This window comes from Pseudophryne corroboree, chromosome 6 (genome assembly GCF_028390025.1).
Source record: "Pseudophryne corroboree isolate aPseCor3 chromosome 6, aPseCor3.hap2, whole genome shotgun sequence".
NCBI classification, from domain to species: Eukaryota; Metazoa; Chordata; class Amphibia; order Anura; family Myobatrachidae; genus Pseudophryne; species Pseudophryne corroboree.
The window spans coordinates 337203886-337216302 of NC_086449.1; positions in this window are offsets into that span (position 1 = coordinate 337203886).

Below are 12417 nucleotides of genomic sequence, written 5' to 3' on the forward strand. Positions count from 1 at the left end.
CTCAAGATAAATGTTATACAGATAGTTAAGTCAGTAGTTGATAACAGAATAAAATACATTTATTTTCTCAACTTCCTTCTCCTGTCAGCTTGTGGTGTAACAGTACCTTTCACAATGTTTATTGGCAAACACAATTTATTAATGGTGTCAAAACAGATCAACAAGTATTCATGTACTGTAAACAGGATACGGATATTTCAAATCCTCAGTACACGTTTATGGTTTCCTGCAACTATTTTGACACTTTAAAGACTGTCACACCCTCTCCCCCACAAAAGTATGTGGTTCTACAAAGTGCAAACATCCCGACTTGTGTGCATACAAAGGAGCTAACCCACATACTGGATTTATGGCCCATGCAACATTCTGTAGGCCTGACTGCCCTCTTACCTACTTTCAACTTCATCAACTTTTTCTCCCAAAATACAGCTCAGTATAAACCCATTTAAGACATCAGGCCTCTCTGTATTTTAAATCTTACTCTTGAATGTTGCATATTATGCATACTTGCCTACTTTTTGAGAGCTGCCAGGACGGCTCAATGGAGGGGCTGGGCAGGAAAATGACGAGAGGAGTGGGCGGGGAGGAGGCGGAACGGGGCGGGGTGGAGGAGGGACAGAGGCGGAATGAGGGCGGGGTTACACCATTGTGCCACGCCCCCGCTCAGTAATGCCGCTATAACCGGCATTTTATAGCAGGGGGCGTGACTATGATGACGCGATTCAACAAGAATCGCGTCATCGACTGTCCGGACCGCCCACTTTACTCTCAAAGTGGGCGGCCGGGCAGGGGGTAAGTTAAAAACCGTGAGACTTGTCTGCTCTTCCTTGGGGCCGGGAGGGTCACCCGATTTTCGGGAGCCTCCCGGCCATTCCGGGAGAGTAGGCAAGTATGATATTATGGGCCTGATTCAGAGATGGATGAAAATGCAATGCTGCATGCAAGTAGCATTGTATTTTGGTCTGATCTCCAGGAGGGACATGCAGGAGACATCTCAATAGAAGAGACACAAGCTGCATGTAGCTGCGATTCCAGCACTGCAACAAACGTGGCAAGCTGATATCCAACATCACCACCATCGGACCATCTGAAATAAGTAGCTTACATTAGTGATCCGCGCTGCATCCTAGGACTGTCAGCCACTAACAGCCTGTAGCCGTTGTGCGTCTAACTATGCAGGACCCGTACTGCACATGCAGAAACAGGTCCAGCGCATGCGTAAAGTACTGGACATCGGTACTTTGTGCTATGTGTTGCATTTCTAATTAGGCCCAAGATGGTTTGTATGCTTTCTGAAGTGTTGAAAACCCAGTAAATGAAACAAGCAGATTTCCAAAAACTGCTACCACAATGGAAACTGCAGCATTTTTAATATTCACGTAAATGATCTATTCTCCTCAGTAAAGTTGTACACTACTTCTAGAACCCCCACTGAAATGAATGAGTCAGTAACATGAATGTGCCTTCACAGGATTTAATTTTTACTGTGTGATGAAAGTAGTATGCAGGGCCGTTTCTATGCAATTTGGCTCCCAGTGCGAACAGTAAAAAATGCAGCCCCCCATAGACATTCAGAAAGCCCCCCCCCCCTCCTGTCTCCAGCACCCCATCTCTTCCTCCTGTCTCCAGCACCCCATCTCTTCCGCATGTGCCCAGCACCCCATCTCTTCCTCCTGTCCCCAGCAACTCACATCTTCCTCCTGTCTCCAGCACCCCACCTCTTCCTCCTGTCTCCAGCACCCCACCTCTTCCTCCTGTCTCCAGCACCCCACCTCTTCCTCCTGTCCCCAGCACCCCATCTCTCCCTCCTGTCTCCAGGACCCCATCTCTTCCGCATGTGCCCAGCACCCCATCTCTTCCTCCTGTCCCCAGCACCCCATCTCTTCCCCCTGTCTCCAGCACCCCACCTCTTCCTCCTGTCTCCAGCACCCCACCTCTTCCTCCTGTCCCCAGCACCCCATCTCTTCCTCCTGTCCCCAGCACCTCACATCTTCCTCCTGTCTCCAGCACCCCATCTCTTCCTCCTGTCTCCAGCACCCCACCTCTTCCTCCTGTCCCCAGCACCCCATCTCTTCCTCCTGTCCCCAGCCAGCACCTCACATCTTCCTCCTGTCTCTAGCACCCCATCTCTTCCTCCTGTCTCCAGCACCCCACCTCTTCCTCCTGTCCCCAGCACCTCACATCTTCCTCCTGTCTCCAGCACCCCACCTCTTCCTCCTGTCCCCAACACCCCACCTCTTCCTCCTGTCTCCAGCACCCCACCTCTTCCTAATGTCCCCAGCACCCCACCTCTTCCTACTGTCTCCAGCACCCCATCTCTTTCTCCTGTCTCCAGCACCCCATCTCTTCCTCCTGTCTCCAGCACCCCACCTCTTCCTCCTGTCCCCAGCACCCCATCTCTTCCTCCTGTCCCCAGCACCTCACATCTTCCTCCTGTCTCCAGCACCCCACCTCTTCCTCCTGTCTCCAGCATGGGATCCGGTCAAGATCCTGGTTGTCAGGGATCCCGGCAGTCGAAATACCGATTCCGGGATCCCGACACTACTTGGAATGCCGACACTGGCATCCCGAATAGGTTCAAACAATTGTGTGCCAGGAGAGGTAAGCTGCGGGCAGGGGAATTAGGTTAAGGCAGCGGGGGGGGGGGGAGGGGGTTAGGCTGTGGCCCGGGGGGTTAGGTTTAGGATGGGGAGAGGGGGAGATTAGGGTTAGGCACCCTCCAGAGGGTTAGGTTTAGGCTGTGGAGAAGGGAGGGTTAGGTTTAGGCTGCAGGGAGAGAGGGTTAGGGGGCCATTGGGGGAAGGTAAGTATACTTACCTTCTCCTGTCGGGTTTCAGACTATTGGGATGCCGCTACCGGATTCTGGCCGCCAGCATCCCGGTCACCGGCATATTCTACCCAGCCCTCCAGCACCACACCTCTTGAATGTATTAAAGAGCTTTTCGGCGGTTTTCATGAAAAACTGATCCAAACCCTTTTTCACGTTGTTTTTTTTTTTTTTTAGCAAGCATACTTAGAATGGGAAATGCAATCTGGCTGAATTTACTTTAAAAAAAAAAAATTATCGCAGTGAACCCCGTGATAATTACGCCAGCTTCAGTTGTTGTAAGCGCAGGGCTCACTGTGGATTCTGTACTTCTGCACAGCTTTCTCTGCCCCTAGGCAGAGAAAGCTGTGCAAGGAGCCGTCAGTGTGATCAGCGCTGATCACTGTGTAATAAAAAAAAAGTAATAAATACATTCACACTCACCTACCCAGGGTCTGGTGATCGGTGCTCCGGTGCAGGCTGCCGGTCATTGGGACTCCCTGCTGCTCCTATAACCTCCGGTGCAGTAAAGTGATACTGCAAAGTGGAGCCTCGAAGGCCAAAAAATACCCGGATAAGGCTGCGGAGTAGCATCGCAAGCTCTGTCCCTGCATGCGATTATTAATACATACATGCAATGTAATCAATAATCGCATTGCGGATTGGGTCGATTTTATCACGTCCGCATTGTCAAATGCGGATGGTGATAAATCGGCCCCTTAGGGACAAAGCACAGCTGCTGCACATGCCCAGTGGTAGCAGCTGCCTCTATCCAGTTTGCTGTGTGTGTGGATCTGAGCCCTCAGTCAGTGCACTGGACCAGAGAGTAGCTGCCTGGAAATAGAGGTGGTCATTCCGAGTTGATCGCAGCCAGCAACTTTTTGCTGCTGCTGCGATCAACTAGTCCACGCCTATGGGGGAGTGTATTTTAACTTAGCAGGGCTGCGATCGCTTGTGCAGTCCTGCTAAGCTAAATTTTTTTAATGCAAAACATGACTAGCCCTGGACATACTTACCCTGTGCGACGATCTCTGCGATGCTGGAGCCGGCTTTGACGTCAGACATCCGCCCTCCGTTCTCCTGGACACGCCTGAGTTTTCCTTACTACCCCCCGAAAATGGCAGCCAATGGTCCGGATCCGCCCAGGAATTCCTTCTTTCTGTCAATCTTCTTGCGGTCGGCTCTTCGACCGCTTTCTTCGCAGGACGCGACGTAACCCGGCGAGCCCTGTCGCCGGGCAATGACGCGTGTGCGCAGTGCACCCACTGCGCATGCACATTCCAGACCCTTTCGCACTGCAGCGACAAACCGCTGCGTGTGAACAGTCGGAATGACCCCCAGAGACAGGTGTAATGAAGTGGAAGAAAGTGTGATTAGAAAATGCATTATGTTTGTGTATTTATTTATTTATTTATTGATTATGGGATGTTTAACCTTTATCTGACCACTTATTATATTTATATTAGTTAAGTATGTTTGATACAACTTATACTATAGACCAGGCATGTCCAAACTGCGGCCCTCCAGCTGTTGTGAAACTACATATCCCAGCATGCCCTGACACAATTTTGCTGTCAGAGAATGCTGAAGCTGTGTCAGTGCATGCTGGGATGTGTAGTTTCTCAACAGCTGGAGGGCCGCAGTTTGAACATGCCTGCTATAGACCATCTATAGTGTAAAATATTAATAATGTATTCCATACAGGAACCAGTGCATAAAAAGATTAATGTCCAGGGTTGGTACTAGGGTCCTAATTCAGACCTGATCGTTCGCTAGGTTTTTTTTGCACTGCTGCGAACAGATAGTCGCTGCCCATAGGGGAGTGTATTATTGCTTTGCATGTCTGCGAACGCATGTGTAGCAGAGCTGTAAGAACAGATCTTGTGCAGTCTCTGAGTAGCCCGGGACTTACTCAGCCGCTGCGATCACTTCAGCCTGTCCGGGACTGGAATTGACGTCAGGAAACATCCCTGCAAACGCATGGACACGCCTGCGTTTTTCCAACCACTCCCTGAAAACGGTCAGTTGCCACCCACAAACGGCTTCTTCCTGTCAATCTCCTTGCGATCAGCCGTGCGAATGGATTTTTCGCATAAACCCATCGCTGAGCGACGATCTGCTCTGTACCTGTGCGACATGCCTGCGCATTGTGGTCCATATGCATGCGCAGTTCTGACCTGATCGCAGCGCTGCAAAAAACGCTAGCGAGCGATCAGGTCTGAATTACCCGATAGGTTCTTCTAGCACTTCCCCAGACTTCCACGCTTGCTGCAATTTTCCGCAGAGTGGGAGACTGTGGATTGCATTTGGAAACCAACCTTTAGAAAGCCCGGGTTTGCCCTTGCATGGTACTACAAGTCTCAGAATGGTACTACAAGCCTCTTATTGTGTTTAAAATGATGGGTTGCAGTCCAAGCACCCCCGCCCCCTTTAAGCAGAGAGAAGGGTCCGCTGCACAGCACAAAAATAGATGTATTTCCTGACCTAATCTGTGAGCTGAAGCTTTGCCACATCCTTGTTAATGAAACTGCATGTTTGTCTTCTCTGTAATGTTATTATTAAAGACTGCTTCTGGGAAAATAAGTCATGCTTACAGTTGTGGTGTTGACTGATGACTCCATTAGTTGATCAAAGATGGGAACTATGCCCCCAAAAGAGTTTTGTTTCACTCCCTACCTTACTCTTAATAAAGCTTAATTCTCTAATAAATCCATCATGTTGAAACTATCTTAAGCACAAGTGTCCATTACAACCGTTCAAAAAGAAATAAGGTTACTGTAGATTAGTTTCTTAATATTAGTGCAAACAGACCCATATATCCACTAGATAAAATAGATTTACATACTTGCCTGCTTTCCCGCAAGGCCAGGAAGCTCCCGAAAATCGGGTGCCACTACCGGCCTCCCAGAAAAGAGGGCAAGTCTCCCGCATACAGCTTACACCACCGCTCCCCTTACACTGGCCCCCTTTCACCCCCGGAGCTGACCGATACCAGAGGAAAAGTGAGAGGGGCGGTGACAGATTGCATTGAATTGCGCCCCCTGCTTTATATTGCTGCCATTGTATAGTGCGGGCGGCACATAGATCACACAATTGTGTCTCCATGCCCCCAGACCGCCCCTTCCTGGAGCAGCCAGGTCTAAAGTCAACAAGTATGAAATTGAACCAATTTGGAGGATTACTAGGTACTGGCTTTGGATGTATTTGCAAAAGGTTGAAAAATAAGCATAGCTCAAAATTCATTAGCTTTTGTATATTTCAAGGTCTACAAACAACCTGGTGAATAAAATGTAGGAACTCTACTCATAGGGAATTTCAGTTGTGGAATATAGAGCATGGTGCTGTGACTACTTTAGCGCAAACTTGCCTACTTTTGAAAAAGCATTTCAGGGAGATTATGAAGTAAAACCTATAAGTGCAGACGTGGACTGCTAGAGGTGTGCCATAAAAATGACTTGTATGCAAATGTAAATGAGCCCCAAAGCAGTTAGTAAAGGGCCGTATTCACGGCCCGATTTGGGGAGAGATGTGTGCTGAGCGAACCGCCCAGCACATGTCTCTCCCCCCGCTCAGCACAGCGCGATGTGTGCTGAGCGTGCGGGGGGAGACGGGGGGGCTGCTTACATTGCCAGCTTTGCCTCAACCTTTCTGTTCTGTTTAGAAACTGCTCTTATTAACATTATCAGCTTATGCATGCTGCCTTTATTGACTGAGCACTGTTAAGGACCTGCATGCTTAATTTCACTGAACTGCTGGACCTAGGTTGCATATTTGCTGTCTGACCTTTAGCATTTCTGAACTGTGCTATTGTCTGTGATATATCAGCTGGCTGTAGGTCCACTATAAATTGAGTTTGTGCCTAGGTAAAAGTGGAGTATAGTAATCACTAGGGTTAGACCGCCCATTGTGAGCATAATAGAAGATTGTAAGTTACCAGTATAGTAATGCATACATACATGGTATACTGATTTGTTTGATTGTACAAGGTGACAGTCTTAAGATGGGCATACACTATACAATTATCTGTCCGATAATCTGCCAGATCTGGCTGGTTAGAATGAAAATCTGGTAACGGATGAGAGCAAATGGCAATTGACTATTTGCTCCAAAACACTGGAAAATGGACAAAAACGTTTAAACTGCCCAGTGTTACTGTTCACAACCATATTGCATCTCATTATATGTATTATTTTTCTTTATATGTGAAATTGTATTTGCTCTTTAAACAAATAATTTCGCAGCGGTGACCAGTTGTGTTCCTGCATAATAAATCTTAATGTCACCGTTCTAACGTGTGGTGACTGGTATATTTGGTCATCTGGGGTTGGGGTTCCTCATTCTTTCTGCCTACTGGTTCCAGCAAGTGAGATCTGGTCCAAGAGGTGATTTCAGGCGAAGAATCCAGGTACGTCAACATCCACCTGCACAACACATTCACAGTACTTACCTGTTACATATGTAGTTATGTGACCGGAGGTCAGGAGACCGCTGGTTACAATACCTCCCCCTACATCCCGTCCCCTTAAAATCCCAACAGTCGGCATGCTGACTAGCAGGGACTAATCCCACTCGTGAGTGTCCACGACACCCATAGAGTGGGAATAGAACCTGTGGTGAGCGCAACTTGCCACCGAGCCCACAAGAGGCTTGCTGTGTTCACCCAGGGCGGCCATCTCGAAGCCAGGATTCCTGGCGGTCTCCTGTCCACCGGTCACGCATTCTCAACCCACTGGTAAAGCCCTTCCGCTGGTGTGTAAGGGTGCCTCTAAATGTGCAAGGACAGGGAAACTTCATATGTCTTTATATGAAACTATAATATACACTATCAAAACTAGCATCTGCCCAGTGCAAGTGTACATTCTCCATCAGAGTATGGCCTCCGATTTAACCGATTAAGCGTCTCTGTATGCAACCAGTGATGTGACATGCTGTGACACTCCCATAACAGGCCCATAAGACTGTACATTTCCATGCGTCTTAATAGCCACTTCCCAGTCACAGTTATGTAATGCCCAATACATTTCTAAGACCGTGTGTCTCAGTCGCTACTGCGACTCCATGTGTACACACTGATGGATGTATTCAGTGTGAATATGAATCCACTTAGACACATGCACAATTGAAAAATATCTACCATTTGCACAGATGCAGACATTGGGGGTCATTCTGAGTTGTTCGCTCGTTGCAGATTTCCGCAACGGAGCGATTAAGGCAAAAATGCGCATTCGCGCATGGTACGCAGTGCGCATGCGCTAAGTATTTTAGCACAAAATTTAGTAGATTTACTCACGTCTGAGCGAAGAATTTCCATCGTTGAAGTGATCGGAGTGTGATTGACAGGAAGTGGGTGTTTCTGGGCGGAAACTGACCGTTTTCTGGGAGTGTGCGGAAAAACGCAGGCGTGCCAGGATAAAACGCAGGAGTGTCTGGAGAAACGGGGGAGTGGCTGGCCGAACGCAGGGCGTGTTTGTGATGTCAACCCAGGAACGAAACGGGCTGAGCTGATCGCAGTGTAGGAGTAAGTCTCGAGCTACTCAGAAACTGCTAAGAATTTTCGATTCGCAATTCTGCTAAGCGAAGATACACTCCCAGAGGGCGGCAGCCTAGCGTGTGCAATGCTGCTAAAATCTGCTAGCGAGCGAACAACTCGGAATGACCCCCATTGAGCACAACCCAGAGTCAGGCCACAAGTGCAATGGAATGGAAAGTTTATGTGTTGTGCCATGTACCAGAATTAAAATGTATAAGTGTTTATCTGAGGTCACTTTACAGGATTCTCTTAGTTGATAGTAGATGAATTAAAGGTATGATTTCTTCCACACACCTCCGGAGTGTAAACCTCCAGTTAACATAAAGCGCATGGTGTAATTTGGTGCAAAACATTGTTTTATTGCTATCAAGCTTATCTGAATTACACCATATACTGGCAGATGTTGCTCCATTTCCCTTGTGGCTACTTCAAGGAAAACTTCTTCATAGTGAGGATGAGGCCACATCCGCAGGATGTGCCTAGTCTGCCTAGCATTTCTGAAACATGAAGCTGTGCCTTACCCCTCCTCTGCTCTCTTCTGAATAGCCATCTGTTATCACTAGAGATGAGCAGGTCCGGTTCTCTGAGAACCGGACCCACCCGAACTTTGCAATCCAAGTCCGGCTCTGGACTTCCTGCCTTACTCGGATCCCAAAACAAGGTAAAACGTCATTATCCTGCTGTTGGATTCTCGTGGGTTTTGGACTCTATACAGGGCCGGTTCCATCGCCGTTAGCGCCCCGGGCGGGAAGTAGGGGACGTGGTTCCGTGCAGGGGGCGTGGTCAGTTACGCCCCCTGTTCAGAGTAGCGCTGCTGAAACGCTGTGCGGTGCGCGATGACGTCATCGCGCACCGCAAAGCAAAGGTCCTCTCCATGAAGGGAAACTAGACGCTATGCGTCTAGTTCCCTTCGGAGCGGGGAGCGGGCAGCGGGTCACAGCGGGCAGTAGCGGAGGGCAGCTGGGCAGTAGCGGATCTTGCCCTGGTGCGGCGCCCTCCTTGCTCTGGCTGCTGTATCTGAAAGGGGTACTCTGCTGTATTAGTCCAGGCGGGGTGCTCTGTCTGCTATATCTGAAAAGGGGGTGCTCTGTCTGCTGTATCTGAAAAAGGGGTGCTCTGCTGTATCTGAAAGGGGTGCTCTGTCTGCTGCATCTGAAAAAGGGGTACTCTGTCTGCTGTATCTGAACGGGGTCCTCTGCTGTATCAGTCCAGACAGGGTGCTCTGTCTTCTGGATCTGATAAGGGTGCTCTGCTGTATAAGTCCAGGCGGAGTGCTCGGTTTGCTGTATCTGAAAGGGGTGACCTGTGCTTCCATCCAGGGGCTCTGCTCCAATGTAAAATTAAAATAATTAAAGCTAAAAAAACAAAAAGCCAAAAAATATAATTATAAAAAAAGTTTTCTATGCATTAGAGATCATCACCAATGCCCCCAATGATTAATTTTAATTTTTAAAAACAAACAAATTAAATGAAATTACTAATCAATCCTACCCAACCCTTAATTCCACTGCATACATCTTCTACCTCCCTTGGGCCCCTGATCTAGTTATTGATAAAGATCCATGTCAGACCATTTTTACTGATTTTGGTCTCAGATTTTTCCCCCCAAAATTTACAAAGACAGCTAAAATCACATGATTTGGATTTTTTTGTACCTAGAGTATTAAGGCTGGTGGGAGCCCCAGGGCAATAAAGTTGTGGGGTCCCCCACTACAATAGCTGACAAAGACCCCTGAGCCGCCCCAAGACACCCCCTCCACTACAGCCCTCCCCCCTACACACACACAATACCTTCCCAGCGAGCGGCAGAGTAGCAGAAGCCGGAGTCAGTGACTTGTGGGATTTCAATGCAGCATCCCTCGAGATGATGGACTGCTGTACACAGAACACCTCGGTGGCTGCTGAATGAACAGCTGAGATGCTGGGAAGGAGGAAGACTAGTCTCCGCTCCTGGGTGTGAGGGCCCCAAATTTGTGGGGCCTAAGGATGACCGCCTGTGTTGCCCCTCCCTTAATCCGACCTTGCCAATCAGGACAAAGTAAGCCCTGCTCTGATCTACCCAAACGCTGCCTTGTTCCAGAAAACAATGTCCACTTTTTTTTTTTACAAAACACCATCTGGAGGTCTGTAAATATGGACAGTCCTGCCAAAATCAGGACAGTTGGTAGGCAAGCAATCCACAGGCAAAGGTGTCTGAGGGGTCTATTTACTAAGCTTTGGATGGAGATAAAGTACCAGCCATTCAGCTCCTGTCAGGGCCATCTTAACAGCACTGTAGGCCACTGGGCACAGCAATGTACTAAGGCGCCTACCCATCCTCCAGTGGTAGGGGTGGGGGTGCTATAAGCAGAAGCTTTGATGTCCCGTTGGTGGTAGGGGGTGTCCTATTTTCCGCTCAGCATGTAGGACTTGGAGCAGTAATTTCTGCTAATTATTCCTTTACTGCACAGATAGTGGGAGGGAGAACACAAAACTGTAGAAGGGGACATTGGGCTTAAGATGGTGATAATGTCAATATTATCTTAGACCGCAAAGCTATACCTCTAAATACACTATTACCGTGGAGCCGCTATGGCCGCTAGACTGGATACACGTGCTACGCACTTTGTACGCTATTTGCGTACCGAGTCCTGCACGTGGTACGTACTTGGCGTACACACTCCGCGCTGAGTGTACAGAGTACACACAGCGTGCGCACACACAATGGATAACCTTTAAACCTTGTTAATGATACAATGTAATGATGTGATCACGCTTTAAACCCTTAACAGCAAAGTACTGCAACGATGTTATACCTTAAACCTTAAGTAGCGCTGACGGTATAAAGTACCCACAGTGTGTACACCTTACCAATGCCTATACACCTTTTACAGATAAATACACTTTAAACCCCTCGCAGGAAAGTGAAGACACCACACCGATTTGTAGTTGCAACCACAGGGTTCTAAGGCCACAGTGGATTAATTCCAAAAGGTAAACAGTACAAATCATACACTACAGGCTAACAAGATAAATCTAAACAGAATAATGGCTACAGAGAATGTACATACGTGAGAATGTTCACAAGCGCAACCCGGCCGGTCCTCCGCTGGTCATACAGATAGCGTTCAGAGTCTTCTGACCGGCCAGGCAACAATGGTCTTTTTATACACAACATGCATACACAATACAATGGTCACTGTAATCTCATTGTCCATTGGACACAGGGATGTGTCTCTTCATTACAGAAGAGGTCATAGGTGGATTTGAATAATAGGATTTTGGTACTTACCAGGTAAATCCTTTTCTTTGAATCCATAGGGGGCACTGGAGTACTCTTGGGATATGGACGGCTTCCGCAGGAAACAGGGCACTGAATATTTAAATTTAGAACACTCCACCCCTCCATATCCCAGAGTACCTCAGTGTTTTTTACTGAGCTGAACAGGAGCTATAGAAAGGTTGACAATGGAGTATTACATATAACATAACGGACAACAATGAAGTTGACACCTAACGTTACTGACAACTAAACAGTTGACACCATAACCAGCACTTGATAATTTGAACCAGTCGGTGAGAGTGTGTTACCATAAAATCCCCTGAACTTACCACAAACCAGGTAAAACTGCTCTGGTTGGGCGTCCAGTGCCCCTTATGGATTCAAAGAAAAGGATTTACCTGGTAAGTACCAAAATCCTATTTTCTTTTTCATCCACTAGGGGTCACTGGAGTACTCTTGGGACGTACCAAAGCTTCCCCCGTGGGCGGGAGAGCTGTTTGGCACCTGTAACACTAGGCGGCCAAAGCTAGATGCTGATGCCGCAAACGTATCAAACTTGTAAAAGCGCACAAACGTGTGCACGGAAGACCATGTAGCCGCACGGCAAAGCTGCATCATAGAAGCTCCACGACCAGCTGCCCATGAAGTTCCCACAGAACGTGTGGAATGAGCTGTTACTGATGTAGGCGGCTGTAACCTAGCATGAAGGTAAGCCTGACGTATGGTCAGTTTTATCCATCTGCTTAGAAGCTGGCCAACCCATCTTGGCAGCATCATAGAGAACAAACAACGTATCCGTTTTACGAACTGTGGACGTTC